This window comes from Rhineura floridana, chromosome 9 (assembly GCF_030035675.1).
Source record: "Rhineura floridana isolate rRhiFlo1 chromosome 9, rRhiFlo1.hap2, whole genome shotgun sequence".
Taxonomy (NCBI): Eukaryota; Metazoa; Chordata; class Lepidosauria; order Squamata; family Rhineuridae; genus Rhineura; species Rhineura floridana.
In genome coordinates, this window is record NC_084488.1 from 14,452,701 (window position 1) to 14,474,178 (window position 21,478).

General features: G+C 41.3%; 1 long non-coding RNA gene across 1 annotated transcript; it reads left to right on the top strand.

Annotated features, from left to right (window-relative positions):
• Positions 1–10,787: 10,787 nt before the first annotated feature.
• LOC133363735 (uncharacterized) lies at positions 10,788–19,405 on the top strand. The gene is made up of 3 exons (XR_009757745.1): positions 10,788–10,842; positions 11,160–11,307; positions 19,155–19,405. It is a non-coding gene; the product is annotated as an uncharacterized LOC133363735 (long non-coding RNA).
• Positions 19,406–21,478: the final 2,073 nt, after the last annotated feature.

The following is a 21,478-nucleotide window of genomic DNA, read 5'->3' on the forward strand; positions in this document are numbered from 1 at the left end:
TCCTACCCAGAAGGATTGAATGACCAGCCTGGGTGGGCAAAGTCAGTCCAGCTCCTGAAGGTGTTTTACTAAGCTGACTACCACCTGCAGTTTAATGGTTCACCACATGGGGCAGCTACCCATATGCCTACACTTTTATTAGTGGATTTCTTTCCTGACTGATACTGTCCATCAGTTTGCTCTCCTTGGTTTTGAGGATGCTATCCATCTTTAACCCTACAGTTGTACAGCCAAATCCATAATTTCCCAAGTATTACCAATCTTACAGAGAACCTTCTCAAAACCTATTTAGGTAAGCTAGGAATTCTGGTGATTAGTACTGAGATCACTGAAGAAATTTACTAGTGGTTCTAGTCTGTCAGGCATTGGAGAAAAGAAACACTGATAAAACTTTGTTTATGTGGTCTTTAAAAAGGAAATGGTGACTGGTTGGCTATATGACAGGGAAGTCAGGGAAGTTATTGTATCTGATTATTGGAAGCTTTGTAATGATAGCAAATACATCGAGTTTGTATAGTTTGTGACTCACCAGTTGAACACTGCCGCCTACTAGCCATGTATTGTGTCATCCCACCCAATTTCTTGAAAAAGATCCTAAGTTAGCTGTGACTTATGGACTGTGTTTTGTTTGATGAGTCACAAGATGTGCAGGCCTGCAATATATTAGCTAGTTCAGGGATATACTGTATGTTTGCACTTTGTCTTCAGCATCCATTCTTGGCAAATATGGGACAGAAGGTAGCTCTTACTCAACAAGGTTTATAACTATACAAGTTGGTATTGACACTTTTTGATGCTCCAGTGTTTCCTGAGGGGAGTTTCATATTGTAAATGGGTCACTCAGATACAGCAAACAAGTTGTTGGCAATAGATTTTTTAAAAAGAAAATCCCCCTGGAAAGGGTAAATCTGGATTAAATGGGGGGGGGAGGTATTTTTATACCAATGATGTCATGTAGACACTTAGAACAACGTGAAGGCATGTACAGCAGACATCCCACAATAAATACTTATCTGAAAACAGCCGCAGTCTAGAAGCAGGATGAATGACTGAGATCGATGGAGCAGATTTTTTTCTGGACACCACAGTGTGCAACTATACAATGGACATATAAACACAACCTTGTACCAATAATCCACTGATGGCTACGTAGTATCTACACCCTTCCAGCTACGTTCCAGACCACACCATACAAGTCCTTGTGCATCTGATGAAGCAGATTCTGGTCTATAAATCCAGATTAACAATTCCTCTTTAATAAACAAACCTGCATGCTTTCTTTGACAAGAAAGCTTTCTTATGCTGAGACAGACCATTGGTGTACCCAATTTGATACACTGTAAGGTCTAAGGCAGTGAAAGGACTTTCCTGCTCCTAAAATAATTGCACATGAGGCATGGCAGGGATTGAACATGGGACTTTCTTTGTGGGAATCATGTACAGCAACTGAGCTACGGACCCTCCCTGTCATTGTGCAGCATCTACTGTTAATCCAAACTGCTAAAGTAAACAACCCTATGGACCAATAACTAGTTAACAGAGAGCAGGGTTATTCACAAGGAAGAGAAGTAAGTAGTGGTCTCTCCCAATAATCTGTATTTGGGGACCAGTATTACTTAACCTGTTGAAAAAATACCAAGGGAAGCATGACAGAATTATGGATGGTGAGGATAGAGTTTTTCTCCCTCTCTCATAACAAGGGAACCTGGAGTCATCAGTGCAATTAGTACTAGTAGGCAAGAGATGCAGGATGGATTTCACACAAGACATAAGTAATGGAGTTCTCTGCCCCAAAATGTGATGCTTTAAGGGGGAATAAAGAAATGTATAGAAAAGCTGATCAGTGGCTATTAGTCATGATGGCTCTATGGAACCTCCAAGCTCAGAGGCAGTATATCTCTGAATGACAGTTTCTGGGGAGCAGCAAGAGGGGGTGCTTGCCCTGCCTGTGACATTCCCAGAGGCAGCTGATTGGTCATTGATGGATACAGGATGCTGAAATGGGTGAACCATTGGTAGGGTACAGAAGTATTTATGCTTGTCTTAGCTTGTCATCCAAACTGGGACTTCTCTTTATTAACCATGAGTTGCAGCCAAGATTTGTTCTTGAGGTTACTGCAAAGAGACCTTAGCTTGGCATGGCATGTGATCTCTTCTCCAGGGCTCTGCACCCTTGACTTCGCTAAGTCAAGACATGGCTTAGTGTGCCACGTGAACCAGCTCAACGTGTGTCTTTAGATATCACCATTCTGCTACCTTTTTAGCTAGACTTTGGTGGTGTGTGATCTTTTAATGGACAAAATGTCAAAAAAGATAGATAGTGGATTCAGTCAGAGGCTTTTCCTTTCTAAATCAGTGCTTGAATTATGGGTGTGTGTGTGTCCAGCTACCTTACCTTTTGTTGCAGCTTCCTTAACCTCCTGTTTTTAGGAAGCCACTAGAGCCTAGGGGTAGGTCAGCATGTGTGTGAGATCTGTGTATTGCCCAACTTTTACCCTCGTGATTCAGGCTTTGTGCTGAGCATGGTCATTCAGCAGTAAATGTCTAATCTACACAAGTAGCAGGATAAAATACCATCCTGAGGTAGTAGTATGGACTGTACCAGGAGAATGTAAGAGGGTAATCATGTTTTAAAAAGCCCTTACAAGTATAGAAATAGCATATCGGGGAGAAGGCTATAGGCCAACCCTCCTATGGCTTTGATAGTTTGCAGAGTTGTTTTTTTTAAGGTAGGAGAGTATTCAAAAATTATATTCCTCCACCTGCAGTCTTCTTTGCCCCATCCCTTCTACCACCTCATTCCTTCCCCATTTTTCTGTATGAGTTGACCTCAGTTCAGAGGCACTACAAAAGATTGCTGCAGCAGTGTTAAGCTTATCAATGGATTGAATTGGCTCCAAAAACTTGAATTATTAGCTGGCAAGCATATAGGAGAATGAATATGGCCCAGCTGAGCACATTTCCAAGAGGTGAGCTGGCACTCACCATGGCACAATGAACTGAGAGAAAGACATGATACACTTTTTGCACTGCTGAAGCTAAACAGATCTGGCCCATAAACTGCCAGATGGAGACTGGGATGTGGAAACCATATGGAAAGCATGTTGAGTTCCTCAGAGGGAGGGCAGGGTGTAAGTATAATCAATGCTTTTTTTGTGACAGTACTCACTGCTATGGAGTACCGGCACGTACTTTTTTGCTGCCCATGGCAGCCATTTTGTGCTGCCCATGGCAGCCATTTTGTGCTGGCACCCATAGCACTTTTATCAAGATATGAGTACCTACACCCCATTTTTTACTTAAAAAAAGCATTGCATGTAAAGAGGAACACATTTTTTTTGTGTGTATGTGATTCCCAAGTATAAATAATAGCATTCTGGTCCTTGGGGGACTGTTGTAAATAATAATAAAAAAAAGACCTAGCAGTGTTGACCCTGAGCTGATTATTTTGGTTAGAAAATATTTATAGTGTGCTGTGTTTTATTACTTGTTTTAAGTTTGAGTTATTGTTTTACTGCAATGTATTTAATCATAACAGTGTGCTGCATTTAACAGTGTGGCATTGGGGCAAAAATTTGGATATGGATTGGAGGAAACATAGGCTCAAACTGTCCTTAGCCACAAAGCTCAGCTGGTGACCTTGGGCTTGCCTCTCAATCTAACTAACCCCACCATTTTGTTGTGAGACTAAAATGGGAAAACCGTTGTGTATACTGGCCTGAACTCCTTGGAATGTGGCTGGGAGAGAAATGGGATAAATAAAATTAATGGAATGTGCCTCAGACCCCATGAAGTAGGTGGAATACAAATGAATGAATAAATACATTTATTTTCCACATCAGATAGCCACCATTCTCCCACCGTTCCAGTCCATATCCTGTAGCAGCATACAGTCTGCTTGAGGAACTCTCCCTGACAATCTTTCTCCTTCTACTCTTCAGACACTCATTTGGCAGTGGCACTGCCCTGAGGGAGAGTGGGAGGCAGACAATGAAGGTCAACTCAACTGTCTGTTCAGTGAATATCTCTGGAATTTATACATTTGAATCTCTGCTCTAGACAGACTTTGCCATGGCAATTGTCGGAGGCTGGTCAGGCCTAAGGCCTAAATTGCCTTCTCATCTTCATTTTATTTCATATTTCTCCTTCTTATCTTAGTCCTATTTCAATGGCATACCCTCCGATACAGGTGAAATTGGGACCCTTCCGTGTACTTGTAACTTCCCTATGCTCATACTCTGAGTTCCTTCCCCATACCCATTACATGTTGCTGCTAATCTCCTTGCTGTTGTATGTTGTATTCATTTACTCCGCAACAGCCTGTTCTACACTGATTTGAAAGCGAAAAGAATATATGTTCTTTTAGCTATACACTAGAAAGGAATACTTGTCTTGGCGTTGTAAATAGTTCAAGATTCTGAAACTTGCAAGTTGCACCTTATTGTTCAGACGTGTATATTTTACATTCATGTACACGGAAGAGAAGGTGCATCTACTCCCCGTTCAGGGATTTCTTTTGTATGGATCTGGACAAGGAACCTGGAACCCAAAGAGTAGCAGTTTTAGCACCCCAACACTAACAAACTTTTAAAGTACCATCCCCACAATCTCTTCCCCCCCCCGCACTCCCAGATAGCAACCAAACAGAAACAGTGTCTGCATTCAGATATGGGGCTTATTGTGTTAGTTTAACAGATTAAACTGGTAGTGCTTCTGTCACGATTTCTAAAATTCCGTTCACACTGCAGTATTTGTTGCGTTAAGGAACCATGGTTTTTTGCCCAATATCCTGGCATTTTGTCCAACTGTCTTTAACACTTCTGCAATGAACAGCACCTACCTTCCATCCCTCACCCATTATACACATGTGCACTACAGTGAGCCAGTTAGTGTCTGGACACAGGGATGTGTGTGGGAAAAGGAGAAAGGGAACACTGCTACGCGTGCCTATGCCAGAATACCTGTGCAATGTTTGTCAGGCAAAATAAATTTGGTGCGTCTAAAGGGTAGGAACACATTGCATGCTGGGATGCCTGTCACATGAGCAGCTGCAAAGCACTCCTGATTTTCCAGGTTCCCAGGCTTGCAACCAGATTATTATTTATGAGAAAAATTAGAGTTAAAGTTCCATTATATTCCACTAGATTTCTGAAGGGCAGGAACACTTTTCTCAAGTACGATAGTTATCATCCTGCACATCTGAAAAATAATCTACCATATAGCCAATTTTTAAGAGTAAAGCGTAACTGCTCAAGAAATCAGGATTACCTCCAGGAATCCCAATCTCTAGCACAATGCTTCTATGACAGAGGGTACCCTACAAAGGTGACATTTTGTTATGCCCTCAAAAAAGAACAGTGCTGAGCCGCACAGCATGTATCCTTCCGTTCTATCCAATTACTAAGAGACTCCAAATATACATTCGCTCCAATTGGCATTTGGTCCAGGATCTGCCAGGCCTGACAACGTGACCTATGGTAGCATTCAGAAGAACAAGAAATCTCAAGGACTGGTTGATCCACACAGAGCATGCAAGGAGCGGTGTTAACAAGTGTCTGTTGAGCAATGTTGCTAAGTCATTCCCCGAGGTAGGAAGGGTTAAAGATGACTACTCTAATTGTGGAGTCCACACAGCTGCGGCTTATCAGTTGGCCGGGTATAAAGCCTGCAAGCCCAGAATAGAATGTGTGGGGGGTGATAGGAGAGAAGCTATGTATGTTGGTGTGTTTTGGATAAAGGGTGTTATTGCAAACAATTCTGAGTCATGATTTCTTTGCTGAAGAGTGTTGTTACTCCACACAGTGCCCTGTGCAACAAGAGCAGCAGGCCTGTTGGTTCAGGGCGTTAGAGTGCAACAAGGGTTATGGGCCCAGCTTACAATGAGCTCTAAAGCACCATGTGTTCCAGAGAAAGCAGAAAACAAAGAAGACCAGGTCAGAGTTACCTACAACTGAACAGGAGGCGAGATGGCAACGTCTGGAAGCTCGTCTATACCCTTGGAGAAACTGAACAGCACCAACTATGCTTACTGGTGAGTAAAGGCAGAAATGCTTCTCATAAAGGAGGGAGTATGGCACACTGTGTCTGGAGACAGTCCCTCGAGATCACCAGAGTGGATAAGAGCAGAGGAAAAGGCCAGAGCTTTGCTCATATTATCTCTGGAAAACTCTCAGTTAATTTACGTGAGAGGGCTAACTACAGCAAGGGAAGTTTGGGCTGCCCTTAGATGGGCAAACACAAGGGATACAGCAGGCAGCAGAGTATTACTCGTGAGGAGGCTGTATCAAGCTTGTTATAAAGAGGGCGAAGCAATGCAAACACATATACAAAAATGCTGAGTTTGTTTGCAGAGTTAGAGGACTTAGATGTGCACCATACACCACAACAAAAAGTGTACATAATTCTCTCCACATTAAATGAGTCATGGGATGCAGTTATAAGTGCAATTGAAACCTTACCTGACCAGGAGCTGGATGTAAATTACTTAACAACAAAGCTACTGCAGGAGGCTGAGCGGAGACAAGAAAGAAGCAAGCAAGGCAGCAAGGAAAAACCGGACCAGACTGAGGGCGGTAGCAGAGTGTATGGGCAGAGGCGGTGTCACAAATGCGGTTCCCCATCCCATCTTCGCAGACAGTGCCGGGTGGGTAAGACGGAGGAAAAGAAACGCAGACAGGACACTGAACCGTTTGAAGTGCATGTCGTGAGTGCCAGAAGGACACAAAAGAAAGAAGAAAACAGCACGTTGTGGGTCCTTGACTCAGGATCAACAGCCTTTCTCTCAAAAGATGCTGAACTGTTCCAAACTCTGACCCCAGCAAAGCAGCAACAAATCTTCCTGGCAGATGGAAGCAGCAGAGAGGTTAAAGGGGTAGGAGCAGTGTATTTCACTTGTCTGAACACGTTAGTCACTAATGTACTGTATTTGCCAAATTTAGAAAGAAATATAATGTCAGTGATAAAATTAAATGGCATGGGGTACAATGTATGTTTTGCTAACAAAGAGTGTGAAATCAGAAAGGGCAATGTATGTGTAAAAGGAAAGGTGCAAAATACATTATTCATGATTGAAAATAAGGCAAAGAAAAGGGTTAATGCCATAGAAAACAGACCACAACATGAGCAATGTATACACAATTACCATCGATGTTTTGGGCACATTAGTTTTGGAGCTTTAGTGAAAACACAAAAACACAGCACAGACTTGCAATATAAAAACTGTCCTGCATATATAAGCTGTGAGATATGTAATGAATGGAAAGCCACAGCAGCTCCAATAAACAAGGAAAGGAGACATAATACCCAAAGACCATTCCAATTACTGCATATGGATTTAGCAGGGCCATTTAAACAGACAAAGGGACAAGCCAGGTTTTACTTCATCCTGGTGGACGACTTTACAAGGTACTCATTTGTTTATTTATTGAAGAACAAGGATGAGGCGGCTGGAACACTAAAACACCATATAGCATGGGTGGAGGCAAAATATAAAACACGGATAGCAGGAATTAGGTCAGACAGAGGGGGAGAGTTTCTGTCTCAACAACTGCATAGTTTTTTATTTGCAAAAGGAATTAAACATGAACTCACAGCCCCGTTTTCCCCACACCAGAACGGAGTAGCCGAGAGGAGGAACAGGTATTTACAGGATACAGTGAGGGCTATGCTGGCAGACTCCCCATTTTTGAGAGAATTTTGGGGTGAATGTATTATATATGCAAATTATATTTTGAATCGTATGTATGCCAGCACTGTACAGTGCACTCCTTATGAAATGTTAAATGGGCAAAAGCCATGTTTAAAACAAATAAAAAAATTTGGTTCAACGTGCTGGGTGCATGTGCCAAAAGCACAAAGGAAAGGGAAACAGGGTCCCAGAGCAGTGAAAGGATCTTATTTAGGATTTGAAGGGGCTTCCCATCATGTTTGGCTAACTAAGGAACAACGTATTGTTGTCACTAGAAGCGTAAAAATGCAGGAGCAGGATTGGGGGAACTGTAAAAACATCAGTACAACAGTAGGACTCAGGGAGCTACCAGAGGACGAAGTAGCAAGTCCCCCAGTAACTGAGGGAATGAGTAGGCAAATCGCTTCAGACAATAAACCAGAAAGTAAACAAGATGTTATTGACACATCACCTACACTAAGGAGATCCAAGCGATCCAATTTTGGATGACCCCCGGTTAGGTTTACCATGAATGCAATCATGCATGATCCACTGGAACCAACCTCTTACGAGGATATAGCCAGATTACCCAGTCTAGAACAGCAGAAATGGCATGACGCCATGCAAGAAGAACTTCAAGCAATGGAACGGAATAAAACATGGACTTTGCAGAGACTACCATGTGGTAGAACAACAATAGGATGCAAGTGGGTATATAAAATTAAAAGAAATAGTGATGGGCGAGCAGAGCGTTATCGAGCTCCCTTAGTAGCAAAGGGATTCCATCAACGTTATGGTCAGGATTACGATGTAGTATTCGCTCCTGTTGTTAAACACGAATCCATTAGATTTATGCTAAAACTAGCAGCAACTAGGAGCATGGAAGTGTATCACTACGATGTTGATACAGCTTTTCTGTATGGGGACCTTAATGAAACTATATATATGGAACAACCCCCAGGCTCTCATGTAGAAAATCCCAACCTGGTTTGCTGTTTACAGAAATCTCTCTATGGGTTAAAACAAAGCGCCAGATGTTGGAACCACAAACTAAATGCCATTTTAACTGAAATGAATTTCAGGCGGAGTAGAGCAGATCCCTGCCTTTACATTCAAGATAGAAAAGAGGGAAATAATTTCTGTCTGGTGTTTGTAGACGATATTTTGTTTATGTGTCACAGCTTGGAGGAGGAAGCAACGTTTAAGAGACAGTTACAAAAACATGTCAGAATAAAATGCCTTGGTTCCGTGAAACATTACCTGGGAACAGAAATACAGAGAAACAGTGATGGAAGTTTTGTTTTACATCAGGCCCCTAAGATAAGGCAAGTATTATATGAGTGCAAAATGTCTGAATGTAAACCTGTGAGTAAACCCATGGTAGTGGATTACCAGAGAGAACAAGACAGTAAGGTTCTGCAAGATCCTAGTATGTATCGAAGCATAGTGGGTAAACTCCTATATATAGCAAAGGTATCCAGACCGGATATCAGTAATGCAGTTGGCATTCTAGGACGCAGGGTTGAAAAACCCACTGAATATGATTGGAATGGCATAAAGAGGGTCTTACGGTACTTGAAAGGCACATGTGAAATGAAACTGCAGTTGTCAAACTCCAGCGACAAAAGCCTAGAATGTTATACAAATGCTGATCATGCAGCAGATCCCAGTAATAGAAAATCCACGACTGGGATAGCAATAATGCTGCAGGGCTCACTGGTTGACCGGACAAGCCGAAAGCAGTCAGTTGTAGCCGTGTCAAGCACTGAGGCAGAATATATCAGTTTATCGACAGCATGCAATGAAATAGTATGGTATAACTGGTTGATACAGGAGGTTGCTTTGAACATAACAAAACCTTACCTGATACATGAAGACAACCAGGCATGCATATACATGGCAACGGCAGAAAATAACATGAAAAGAACAAAGCATGTTAGTGTGCAATTTCACCAAGTAAGAGACTGTATACAAACCGGGTTAATCAGGTTGAAGTATTGTGAAACATCCAACATAGTCGCCGATGTTCTGACAAAGCCGTTATGTACAGAGAAACATATGAAACTATGTGAACGTATGGGACTTGTGTAAAAGAGCAAATATTACATGTATATATAATTGTTACTGCAACATGGGTCTCCTACCACAGAGAATGGGTGGGGGATGTTGAGCAATGTTGCTAAGTCATTCCCCGAGGTAGGAAGGGGTTAAAGATGACTACTCTAATTGTGGAGGCCACACAGCTGTGGCTTATCAGTTGGCCGGGTATAAAGCCTGCAAGCCCAGAACATAATGTGTGTGTGTGGGGGGGGTGATAGGAGAGAAGCTATGTATGTTGCTGTGTCTTGGATAAAGGGTGTTATTGCAAACAATTCTGAGTCGTGATTTCTTTGCTGAAGAGCGTTGTTACTCCGCACAGTGCCCTGTGCAACAAGAGCAGCAGGCCTGTTGGTTCAGGGCATTAGAGCGCAACAGTGTCAACCAACGATTTTTCACACATCTAATCCAACAGGACACCATCCATGTGGCCACTGCTCATATTGTAAATTTACACAAAATAAAAAATTCTTTGCTAATCCCAATACTGGAAAGCACATTTATACCCAAGATTTCCTAACCTGCAACTCTGCAGGGGTCATCTACCTCATCTCCTGCCCTTGCAATCAGATCTATGTAGGGAAGACATCGAGACCACTCAAACTTAGAATTGGGCAACATCTGTGCAATCTAAGACATCAAAGAATGGGTGCTCCGTTGGTCAAACACTTTGTTGAGAAACAACATAAGGCAAACGATATAACATTTTGGGCCATTGAAAGTGTTGTGGGTAACAACAGACTACTCAGCAGGAGGGAGGCATTTTGGATCATTTATTTGAAAAGTTTGGTACCTCTAGGGTTAAATGAGGAGTTGGATTTCTCTGAGTTTTCAATAATATCATAACCAAGGGTATTCTTGAAATTTTGCTGATTTTCTGTAACTTATGTATCTGTCAGTCAGTCACTGTAAGTGTCAGCTGGATCAGTACTAGTGACAAGCACAGCCATTGCACAGCTGAGCTGATTACACTCATCTTATATATACTATCATCATTTGAGTTCAGTTTGTATGTAGTGTGGGCCTGTTTTAGAGAATGTGCATTGCCCGACACAGGAAAGATAAACAGATCCTCACAGGTCAGTACAGGGCTAGTCCCTTCTGTTCTCCCTGGGGGAGGGTCAGAAGTGTTATGTTTAAGCTGTTTTGCCACGACCAGTATAAGATTCTGTCTCTTCTGAGTCACACATTATAGCTCTCTAAGTTGTCAGTATTGTGTCAAAGTTCTAGGATAACACATGACAACTTTTTTAAACAAAGTTTTTTTTTTTTTTAAGTCTTTTAGATGTTTGTTAAATGAGTCATATGAAGTGTGGTCTCTAAAATATTTTGATTATGTTCAAGACCACAGTGTTGGCTTCACTATAGTGATTTGAGTTTGTTTTAATGTTTATAGCTCCTGATGAAGGACCAGTTCCGAAACGCATTGAGCTTTTAATAAACTTCTTCCAGCACCAGAGCTTGCCTCTCTATCCTGCCCACTAGATTTCTGAAACCAGATTTTATGTTGCATGAAAGGTCCAATATAATGCTCAAATTACCAGGTAAGAAATTGTGGGAATAATGGAATAAAGTGCAATGTGAATGTAGCCAGTGATTCATGAGGGACAGGTGCCAGAAAATTAGGTCTGTCCCTGGTAAATTGGGAACACTGGAGCTCTTTGTAATTTTGGGGTGTGGAGGGCTGAGGTGTGAGGCAGCTTCACTATGTGCCTGTCAGAATTTGCAGTCTACTCAGTCTTTATCACCAAAAGTTACACACTGTTTTTTTCCCCTTTTGTTTTTCTTTGTAGTTAGTTTGTGACTTACAGAATTTTTGTTGAGATTTTGTTGACATTAATAAATTGTACCAGGTTCTTTCCCCCTATTTGGTTCATAATGTTCCTTTGTTTTTAACATTAGACACAGATTATGCTTTTCTCTTATTACTTACCATTCAGTTTTAATGCCACATAACCAAATTATCTTTTAGAATCTATTTTTCACCTTTTGATTCCTTATATTTAATGACACACACAATTGTTTGATATCCTTCCCCCCTTGAAACCTGCCACTATTCCTTATTTACCTATTTTGAATTAACTTTTATCTTTTCACATTTGAATTACCTAAGCCCCCTTGTATCTCTCTGCATTGTTCTTTGTTATTTACTCTGACATTCTCCTCAGACTCATCTTCACATTTTTTTTAAAAAAATCTTTGCTCTTTGTTTTTCTGCAGCAGATTTATTACATGACTCCCACAACTTTCCATTAGTGCAATTAATTTCAGATGAGAAACTTTATGACAATGCCCTCACAAACTTAAACTTGAAGCAGATGATTTCTTGACCAAGATTATCATAGCACACAATCCCCTTCTCTAAGCAAGGAAAGTGCCCATTGTTCATTGTAGGTTGCCAATATGGAAGAACATAATTAGACAACCTGATGAGTGGACTGATTTTCTTTTTACATGCAGCAATGAAAAGATGGATATCGTTTACATGTACTATATGGTGTATACAGTATATAATTTAAAAACATATTTTCATAGCTTATTTGAAGCCTCAGTTATCTATTGAGGTGTATGACTTGTCTTGATAAAATAGTTTGATGGGGGTTTTCAAGTCACCATTGTCAACAGTAACTGCACAATATTGCCAGAAATCTATTAATTGGATAATGAATGCATACTCTCCCAAGTGTTCCCCCTTCTAGTCCTGTTGTGATGTATCTACTTTGATGGGGTTGTCAGTATATTATCTGCAATAATGGCAGAAGCTCTTGATTTCATTGCATCATCAAGGGTCTCCAGGGTAGTGTGAAACAGCTGAATTTGTGGTGAATATGCGGGCATATTGAGGCCAGTCCTTTTAGCTATGGAATGGGTAAAGTGAAATATTGAACATATTAATAGATACGATCATGATCTATAAACCTACTGTGCAGTGCTTCCCTGCGCAGTGCTATCACCTCCATGGCTTCCTACCATGTCAGATGTACCAGGAGTCAAAATATACACCCTACAGACTGTGCAGCAGCTCCTCTGACAGTATTGCAATTGATGGCCAACAGCCATAGACATGGGATGCATTGTTTCACCTTGAGAGCCATTGCAGCAACTCTGTGGGTTGTTTCACAGTATTGTATTCACTATGTCTAGGTTTTGCCATTGATTGGGTGCCTGCACTCAGTAGCGGCTGGTGAGGCTGCACATGTGGGACTGTGTTGCTCTCCTGGTTTTGTCCTGGCTCCCAACCAAAGAAGCAGACTTGGGACTTGGATGAAGCTTTATTCCAGAAGTCAGTACAGGAACACAGCATCACACTCTAGGCTTGAATCAGGATACAGAGCAAACTATGCATGCCTCAGGATACTACACAGGAACCAATTAGGTATATCTCAGGAACATACTAGGTACATGGAGGCAATAACAGACAAGCTGTCGCAACAATTCTAAACAGGCTCTGCTACATGTTTATATCAGAGAGGGGGAGGGCTTAATTCTGACTCTTTCTTGCAAGGGATGCAAGGCAGGGTCTTTTTCTAGAAGTAGAACAAAATTGGCCTAATTGCAAACTCTCTTCTCCAGCCTTCTTGACCTTGGAGATATGGTTACCTCTGGCTCTGACAAACTGATTTCACTATACTCTTTCTGGGAGAATCCCAACCATTTGCTATAATTTATCTGTTCAACGGCTAGGTCTGGGTTGAATGCCAGTGAAGATACTTCATTGGCTGCCTCAGGTGAAGTGGGGTTTTCTGGTGTTTTCTCATCAATTCTATTAACAGGCCCAGAGGCTTCAGGAGGCCTTTCCTACATGCCTTCTTCATTCCTTTCATCAGTACTGGCAATCCCATCCCCAACGTCTGTATCCCACTCTTCACCCTCCCAATCTTGCCAAAGGTTAGGGCCCATGACAGACTTCCCAACACTGCACATCGCTGTCAGTTACCAAGAGGGGGAGGGACAAGGGTTCACACGCTGTGAGTGCAGTATTGGGAGCGTTGGATTGGTTCTGCTGCTGCACTGCACCATGCTGAGCTCCCCGCTGCCTTGCTCCTCCCCATCTCCCATTTGGTACGCTGCAGAGATGTGCAGTGCTGGGATGCTGGGAGACAAGCAAAGCCCTTCATGCAGCCCTAAAAGCCACTACTGCCTACACTGACCCCAGCAGGGAAAGCTTTAGCACTGTGTGGTTCTTTGTAGATTGTCACTTAACATTTACATGGATAAATGGATAAATGGATACATGATAAATTTACATGGATAACATTTACATGGAAGAGGATTATTCAGAGTAGCCCAATTTTCACTGTAAGATTAATGTGAAATAGTCTTCTGTTAATGGTAACCTAATGGAGAATCTATTAAATCATTGCAAAATCCTGATAAACATCTTACTGACTTTTTTGTTCTCATTTAGTGAGTTTATACAAAAGCATAAACATAGCACAGTACGTAATCAAAATCACCGTTGTAAAGATATATAGTGCTAAATCAAATCACTTCCCCTATTAAAAATGTGGGTTTTGCAACAGTGATGGATGCCAATATAAACCCAAAGAGAAGGTAATAGCAGGTCCCTACTTATGGAGGATGAGACTAATGAGGTAGGTAACGACATCTTTGTTTTTCAAATAAAAACAGAAAGCCCTTTATCAGTTTCAAAATGGGAGAGGGGTATAATCAAATTTCACACATGCAGTTGGAGAATTCTGAGGACAAACATCTGGGATATTGCATGAGTGGAAGGAGATGAGGGAGGGAGAAAGAAGCTATGCAGCAGATTGAAGGTAAAGTTGCATTCTTTACAGCTGACTATAGGAATTATGGTATTGGAGGTCAATAATTCATAGGGTCGCCATAAGTCATAACCGACTTGAAGGTACATGACAGCAACAACAATAGGAATTATAGTCTGGGGAAATCAGGGTGTCATTTAGTAATATTAGCTTGGGGGTTCTCCTAGAACCATCTCTGTCTCTTGAGGCTCAGGTAGCCTCGGTGGCACGGAGTGCCTTCTACCAACTTTGGTTGGTGGCCCAACTACGTCTCTATCTGGACAGGGATAACCTGGCTTCAGTTGTCCATGCTCTGGTAACCTCCAAATTAGATTACTGCAATGCACTCTACGTGGGGCTGCCTTTGAAGATGGTTCGGAAACTGCAGCTTGTGCAAAATGCAGTGGCCAGATCGGTAACAGGGACCAGGCAGTCCGAACATATAAAACTGATTCTGGCCCTCTTGCATTGGCTGCCTGTATGTTTCCGAGCTCAATTCAAGGTGCTGGTTTTGACCTATAGAGCCTTACACGGCTTGGGACCACAATACCTGATGGAACACCTCTCCCGATATGAACCCACCCGTACACTACGGTCAAGATTAAAGGCCCTCCTCCGGGTGCCTACTCCAAGGGAAACTTGGAGGGTGGCAACAGGGGAGAGGACCTTCTCAGTGGTGGCCCCCAAATTATTGAATGATCCTGTTGATGAGGTGCGCCTGGTGCCAACACTGTTACCTTTTCGGCACCAGGTCAAGACTTTCCTCTTCTCCCAGGCATTTTAGCATGTGTTTTAAATTGTTTTTATATTGTTTTAAAAATTTAAATTGTGTTTTAAATTGTTTTTAAAATATGTGTTTTAAATTGTATATTTGTTTTAATGTTTTTGATTGCTGTAAACCGCCCAGAGAGTTTCGGCTATGGGGCGGTATACAAGTGCAATAAATAAATAAATAAATATATAAATATTATCTAAAGAGTTTGCTCTGCTGTGAGTGTTTTTTTCCCCTAAAGTGAAAACCGGAGAACATTTTGAGAACATTGGTACTGCATGCTCACATTTCTAAGAGTGTGCAGAGAGACTAATGGAGTTGATGGGACTAGGAAGACTGAAAGGACATATGAGAACATGAACAGAAAAAAGTTCAGAGAAATTTGCATTAAAAATTAGGGCAAACATCAGAACAGGACTGGAATCAGGGCTTGAGGGCAGAGGTGTCCCCAGATGTTTGGCTTGACTCTTGGAGTTCACATGTTTAACCTTCCTGAGACTTTATTTTGTTGTTGCTGTGACTCATCATCTGGGCTCAGCTCTCTGACTGTTCTGTCTACAGCACCCTACTGGTTAGGTTCTTACAACTTTCAGTTTTTCTTTTTGCGTTCTGTTGCAGGTATCCTGTAGGTATCTGTAGAGGGTCCTAAGCCTTCAGACAGGACAATGAGAAGACTTTCACAGCCATCCTTTTCTTTTTGCTGATTAGCATGTTTGGTAGTTCAATCAATCAATCAATACTTTATTGCAGGCTTAGCCATAGGCCATGTGCAAGTATACAGACATATACATACATATATACGTAAAACCAAAGGAGTTCTTTTCATAATATGATCGCTTTCACAAGAGCATCTCTCAGTTTTTGTGCAGCCATTGCAAAAGTAGCGACTGCAAAAGTAACTGGTTCAAAATTGTCCATTAAAAGATCAATTACCTTCTCACTATCTGAACATTGAACTAAAATATCTAAAAACGGTGATGTTTGGTAGTTTTCATTTACCCAAGCCCTAGTTCATGTTGGGTGATGTTTAACCTGATGACCCACTATGCTTCTCTTATACTGTCCCATGACATTCAGGCAACACTGACTTGGTGATAAGTCCCAAAGTGGAGAACAATTGCTGATATTATGTATATATTTTCATTCATACATATTGTTTTAAGATTGGAGGCTTGTCTAACGCAGGGTTAATGGAGCCAGAAGGACTGATTAAACTCCCTTAATGGTACTGGCACAATCTCCAGAAACATCTTTTGTTAAGAAGATTACTGCCTGATTGCTCTCAATAACTGGATCTTCAAGTCTGCTAAATGGCTAAGAAATATATGACAAGACAAATGTATCTCCTTCTCTCCTCCGTGCCCCCCCCCAATTCCACTCCTGTGTAAGAATGATGTGATATATATATATGTGTGGGTATGTCAGAAAAGAAACACTAGAGACTTCAAAGAATTTTGGAGAGATAGGGAGAGAGTAGCTCTGGAAACATTTTTAAGGGGTCTGCCTGCCTCTCTCTATATCTGATGTGGTTGTTCGCTGTTTGGAGAAGAAGAGGGGGCGTAACTAATTATATATAATGATATAAGAAAAATGGCAATAGAGAAGAACTAAAACTCATGTAAGAATGAAAGGGGCAAAAATGTTTAAAAGAATGCAGATGAACGCTGAACATCTGGAAGGGCAGGGGAAGAAAGGGATGAAAATAAGCCACTGGCACAGAGAAAGGCAGAGATAACGTGTTGAATTTAGGACAGCAGCCATTAATTACAGAAAATAAACTGAAGGAATTTAAATAAGGAGAAATGAAAGAAATGTGATTTTTTAGAAAAACATAAATTCTGTGTGAGAAAAATAGATGACAGCAGAGTCTCCATTCAACCAATGAGAGAGCTAACAGTTTAGACAGTTTTTACAATAAAGTGAAAGAAAGGAAGCATTCTATAAAATATTTAAAAAACGACAGGAATGCAGAAAGAGTTTTCACTTAAAAGAAGAGTATGTGAAACAAAGCTGTTTTCAATTCAAGTTAAACAGTCATGTCTTGGGACAATTTTTCCTACTATTTCCTGCAGTCTCTTTAAGGAACTTGGATAAACCTTTGAGAGAGGCTAGGTTCCCAGCACTGATTTAAATAGGCCACTGTATTAGCATAATGGAACTATTTGGGCACTCTACTTGCATGTAAATCATACATGCAAGCAGGGTAAGGGATGATGAGTGTTCTAAGCTCTGTCCCCCCGTGTTGCCATCCCCATCACCCTCTAATTTATAGAAGGTGACTGTGGGAAGTGAGAAGCTACCTCCTGGAGTCTCCCTGTGCAATTCAGAACCTTACATAATTAGCCTCTTTACTGATGGGGGCTCTCCACTTTGCACAGTCACACTCCACCAATTAGAGGAGAATGGGAATAGTGACACGGGGACAGAGCTTAGTATGCTAGTCCCTGATCAAGTGCAGGATTTACACATGAGCAGAACAGCTGAATATGCTACTGTGATTGCACCTGCTGAATATAAGCAAAGATTTGTTTGTTTTGAGCATATGTTTATATTTTATGTGTTATTTTTAATTGTGACTACTGCACATTTAATGAAAGTTTGGACACTCTGTTTTATTCTGCTATGATTTATGGACTAACTCAATAAGCATGATTCTATTCTACTGAATTCTGCTCAAATATGAAATTTGGGAAACAAAATCGTAGAAGGGAACCTGGAGATCACCTATTCCAACCCTCTGCTCAATAGAGGTTCTGCAATGCAGGATGCAACTAAGACAACTCTGATCCAACCTAGGCTTAAATACCTCCAGTGAAGGAGATACCACCATCTCCTGTGACAGTCTGTTCCACTTTCAAACAGCTCATATTGTTAAGATTCTCCTGATGCACAGCTGAAATCTGCTTTCTTCAAATACCCAATAAGAGAACATCTGTGACATCTACTGGGTGACAGCCCTTCAGTTATTTAAAGACAGCTATCATGTATCCCTTTAATCTTCTATTTCCCAGGCTAAACATGCCAGTCCCTTCAACCGTGCCTTACAGGACTCGGTTTCCATACCCCTTACCATCCTAGTTGCCCTACTCTTACATGCTCCACCTTCTCCATGTTCAGTAGTGTAGTGGCAAATTCAGAAGTGCAGGGTCCCTTCAGGATAGTCATACACACCCTTTTTGGCTACTGAGTTGAGAATGAGATCCTTCTTAATGCCTTCTCCCACAACAACATATGTCCCTAGGAGCCAATAAGCATGTAAAGGAAGAGTGTTAGCTATTTAAGAGAGTCTTCTCAGTGGCTAACATGCCTCCTTTCAATCTGATTGGCTCCAATCAGCAGGAAAGGACAAGGAACATGGTAGAAGACTCTTCTCAATGGTTAACGCACTTCCCTTTCATGCTCATAGGATGCTAGAGACATAGGGACCCTGCTCCCAAAAAAGTAAGGGGTCTAAGACCCCCTGAGACCCTGGATGACTACACCACTGTCCATGTCATTCTTAAAATGTGGTGTCTAGAACTGGACACAGAATGTATATGCAGCCTGACCAGCACATAACTGAGTAAGACGCTTACTTCTCATGATCTGGACACCATGCTTCTTTTAATGCAGCCTAAGATGGCATTAGTGTTTTGTGTATCTAGATGCATGATGTTACATTTAAGTCTCAAATTCCATCTCACTGGCTTTGGCCTAGTTTTCCAGCCTGTTTTTGAATCTTGATTCTCTCTCCTATGATATTAACTATCTCTCCCATTTTGAATCATCTGCTGTTTCAATAAGCATCTCTCTATGCCTTACCCAAGTCATTTATTTTTTATTTATTAGATTTATATCCCGCCCTTTCTCCCAGTAGGAGCCGGGGCAGCAATTTATAAAGATATTGAACAGTATGGAGCCTAGGACAGAGCCCTGTGACACCTACTTGAGGCTTCCTTCCAGATCAACGCAGAGCCAGTAATGTGTTAGGTACAGCTGTGGATCCACCTAACAGCAGAATTGTCCAAAGCAAATTTTACTATGTCAAGTTCTTTGCTGAAATCAAGATACATCATATTTATGGCATTTCCATGAACTATGAAACTAGCAACTACTATAGCAACAGAGAGAAGTGTTTTTAGTCTTTGCAGTTGCAAATGCCATTCTGTAAAAAAAGAAGAAACGACAGACCATTCATTCTCTCATTTACAATTAAAATGGTTTGTTAATATTTTATGAAGAAATAAAGGCTGTGTTATGCACATCTGGTTCTAGTAATATAATGATGATTGGTGATTTGTATATTTCAGGAGAATTTTTTAAAAGATAATTTGGCTTTTATTTTTTTAAAAAAAACTCAAAGGGAATACAAGTTCATTGAGCTGGGGTGCCTACAATACCACACCCAAGGCATGTATCAATCCCTCCTTTGATGTGGCAGAAATAATAGCTGCAGATAGACATGAGTTACTACAGTATTTTCTTTATCAAACATACATGGGCCTAGTTTGCATATCACCCTAAGCCAAACCAAGCTGTAGCCAAGGTTTGGTTTTGGCTATGGCTCATGCTTAGATAGGTTAACCAGGAGCCTGGGTTAGCATGACATGCTAAGCCAAACTTTGGCTTAGCTTAGTATGATGTGGCAGCATAAAGGACTGGGGAAGGGCAAACTAGTTCCTCTCTGGGAGCCCACATGCTTGCACATTCATGCTAAGCCATGTTTTTATTTAAAATGACATGCAACATAGTTGCATGGAGTGCCATTGTTCAGTAGGGTGCCTGGTCAGGTATTGGAAGATATGGGTATGTCCTCCAGTTTATATGATTTCTGTGGGTAATGTATGCACTTTCAGCAAATGCGACTGCTGTGTAATATATGGAGACGGTCTCCAATTTTTAAAGTGAATGCTTAAAAAACGTGAAGTGTGAATACAAGAAACACAGGTTTGCAAACATGTGGCTCCTACATATATGCTAGTTAGGGAGCCTTGGCTGCCTCTGCAAAATATGTAACGACTCTCAAAAAATAGGAACAAAGAAAGCTATCTTATACCATAAGCTTACTTATACTTGGACCAATGGTCCATCTAATTTAGTACTGTTTTCACCAGGGCTTCTTAACCTGTAGTCCATGGACCCCAGGGGGTCCATGATCCAGGTGCAAAAAAAACCCAAAACAATTTCTAATGCAATACAATAAATTGTATTTCTTCATTCATGGGAGTCCATAGCTTTCATCAGATTCTCATAGTGGTCCATGAACCAAAAAAGGTTAAGAACCACTGGCCTACACAGTTTGGCATTGGCTGTCCAGGGTTTCAGACAAGGGCCTCTTCTCCAGCCCTGCCTGCAGATGCCAGGAATTAAACACAGGAACTTCTGCCTATAAACGATATGCTCTGCCACTGAGTTATGTCAGCACATGCATTAATTTGTATGCAGCTTGTGATGTTAAAAGTACTCCCCCGAAAGACACCCATCCTCCTTATGCCCCCCCCTCAGTTTTTCTTTGTACTTGTGCAAACTTTGGATTACCCAAGCCTGCTGCTGCTTCCCTCTTGTGTGTGGATGGTGCCCTTTTTGGCTACATACAGAGTGGCACTTGAAGAGTGAGTTTGCTATGAGTATATAAGTTACATGATAACATAACTGCCTGGAAATAAATGGTGTAAATCACATCATGCAAAACAGACTCTAGAAATGTGATGGCAAAAATTAATTAGTTTGGCCACATATCATCTAAGTATTATTAAATTATGATGAGGTCATATCTATTGAAACAGTTATTAAGTTTGAGAATCTAACAGTCAGTTTATACTATCAGGTCAAGTTGCTAAGCCTTGGTAAGATCAGAGAAAGCCTTCAATAAATCCTTGAGAAAAAGTGTAGAGTTGTGGGGAGGAAGGAACATTATGTAAGCAGGAGGTCATATCCAATTAACCTGAGCTAATATTGCCACAGAAGATAAGAAAAATTAAGTGGACATCACAGGCCACATTAAACTCTTGTGTAACTCCTTTGGCTCTTCTGGTTGACTATAAAACACAAGAATGAATCTGACAAATTATCCCTAGTATTGCAGGCTGCTTACCTTATCCTCCACCAAGCCTATCGGGACCTCCATGAGCCTGTTGTTACTGCTTGCTTGGGACTACAAAAATGGGGGTGTTATCAAGCAGCTGGCAGGCCACAATA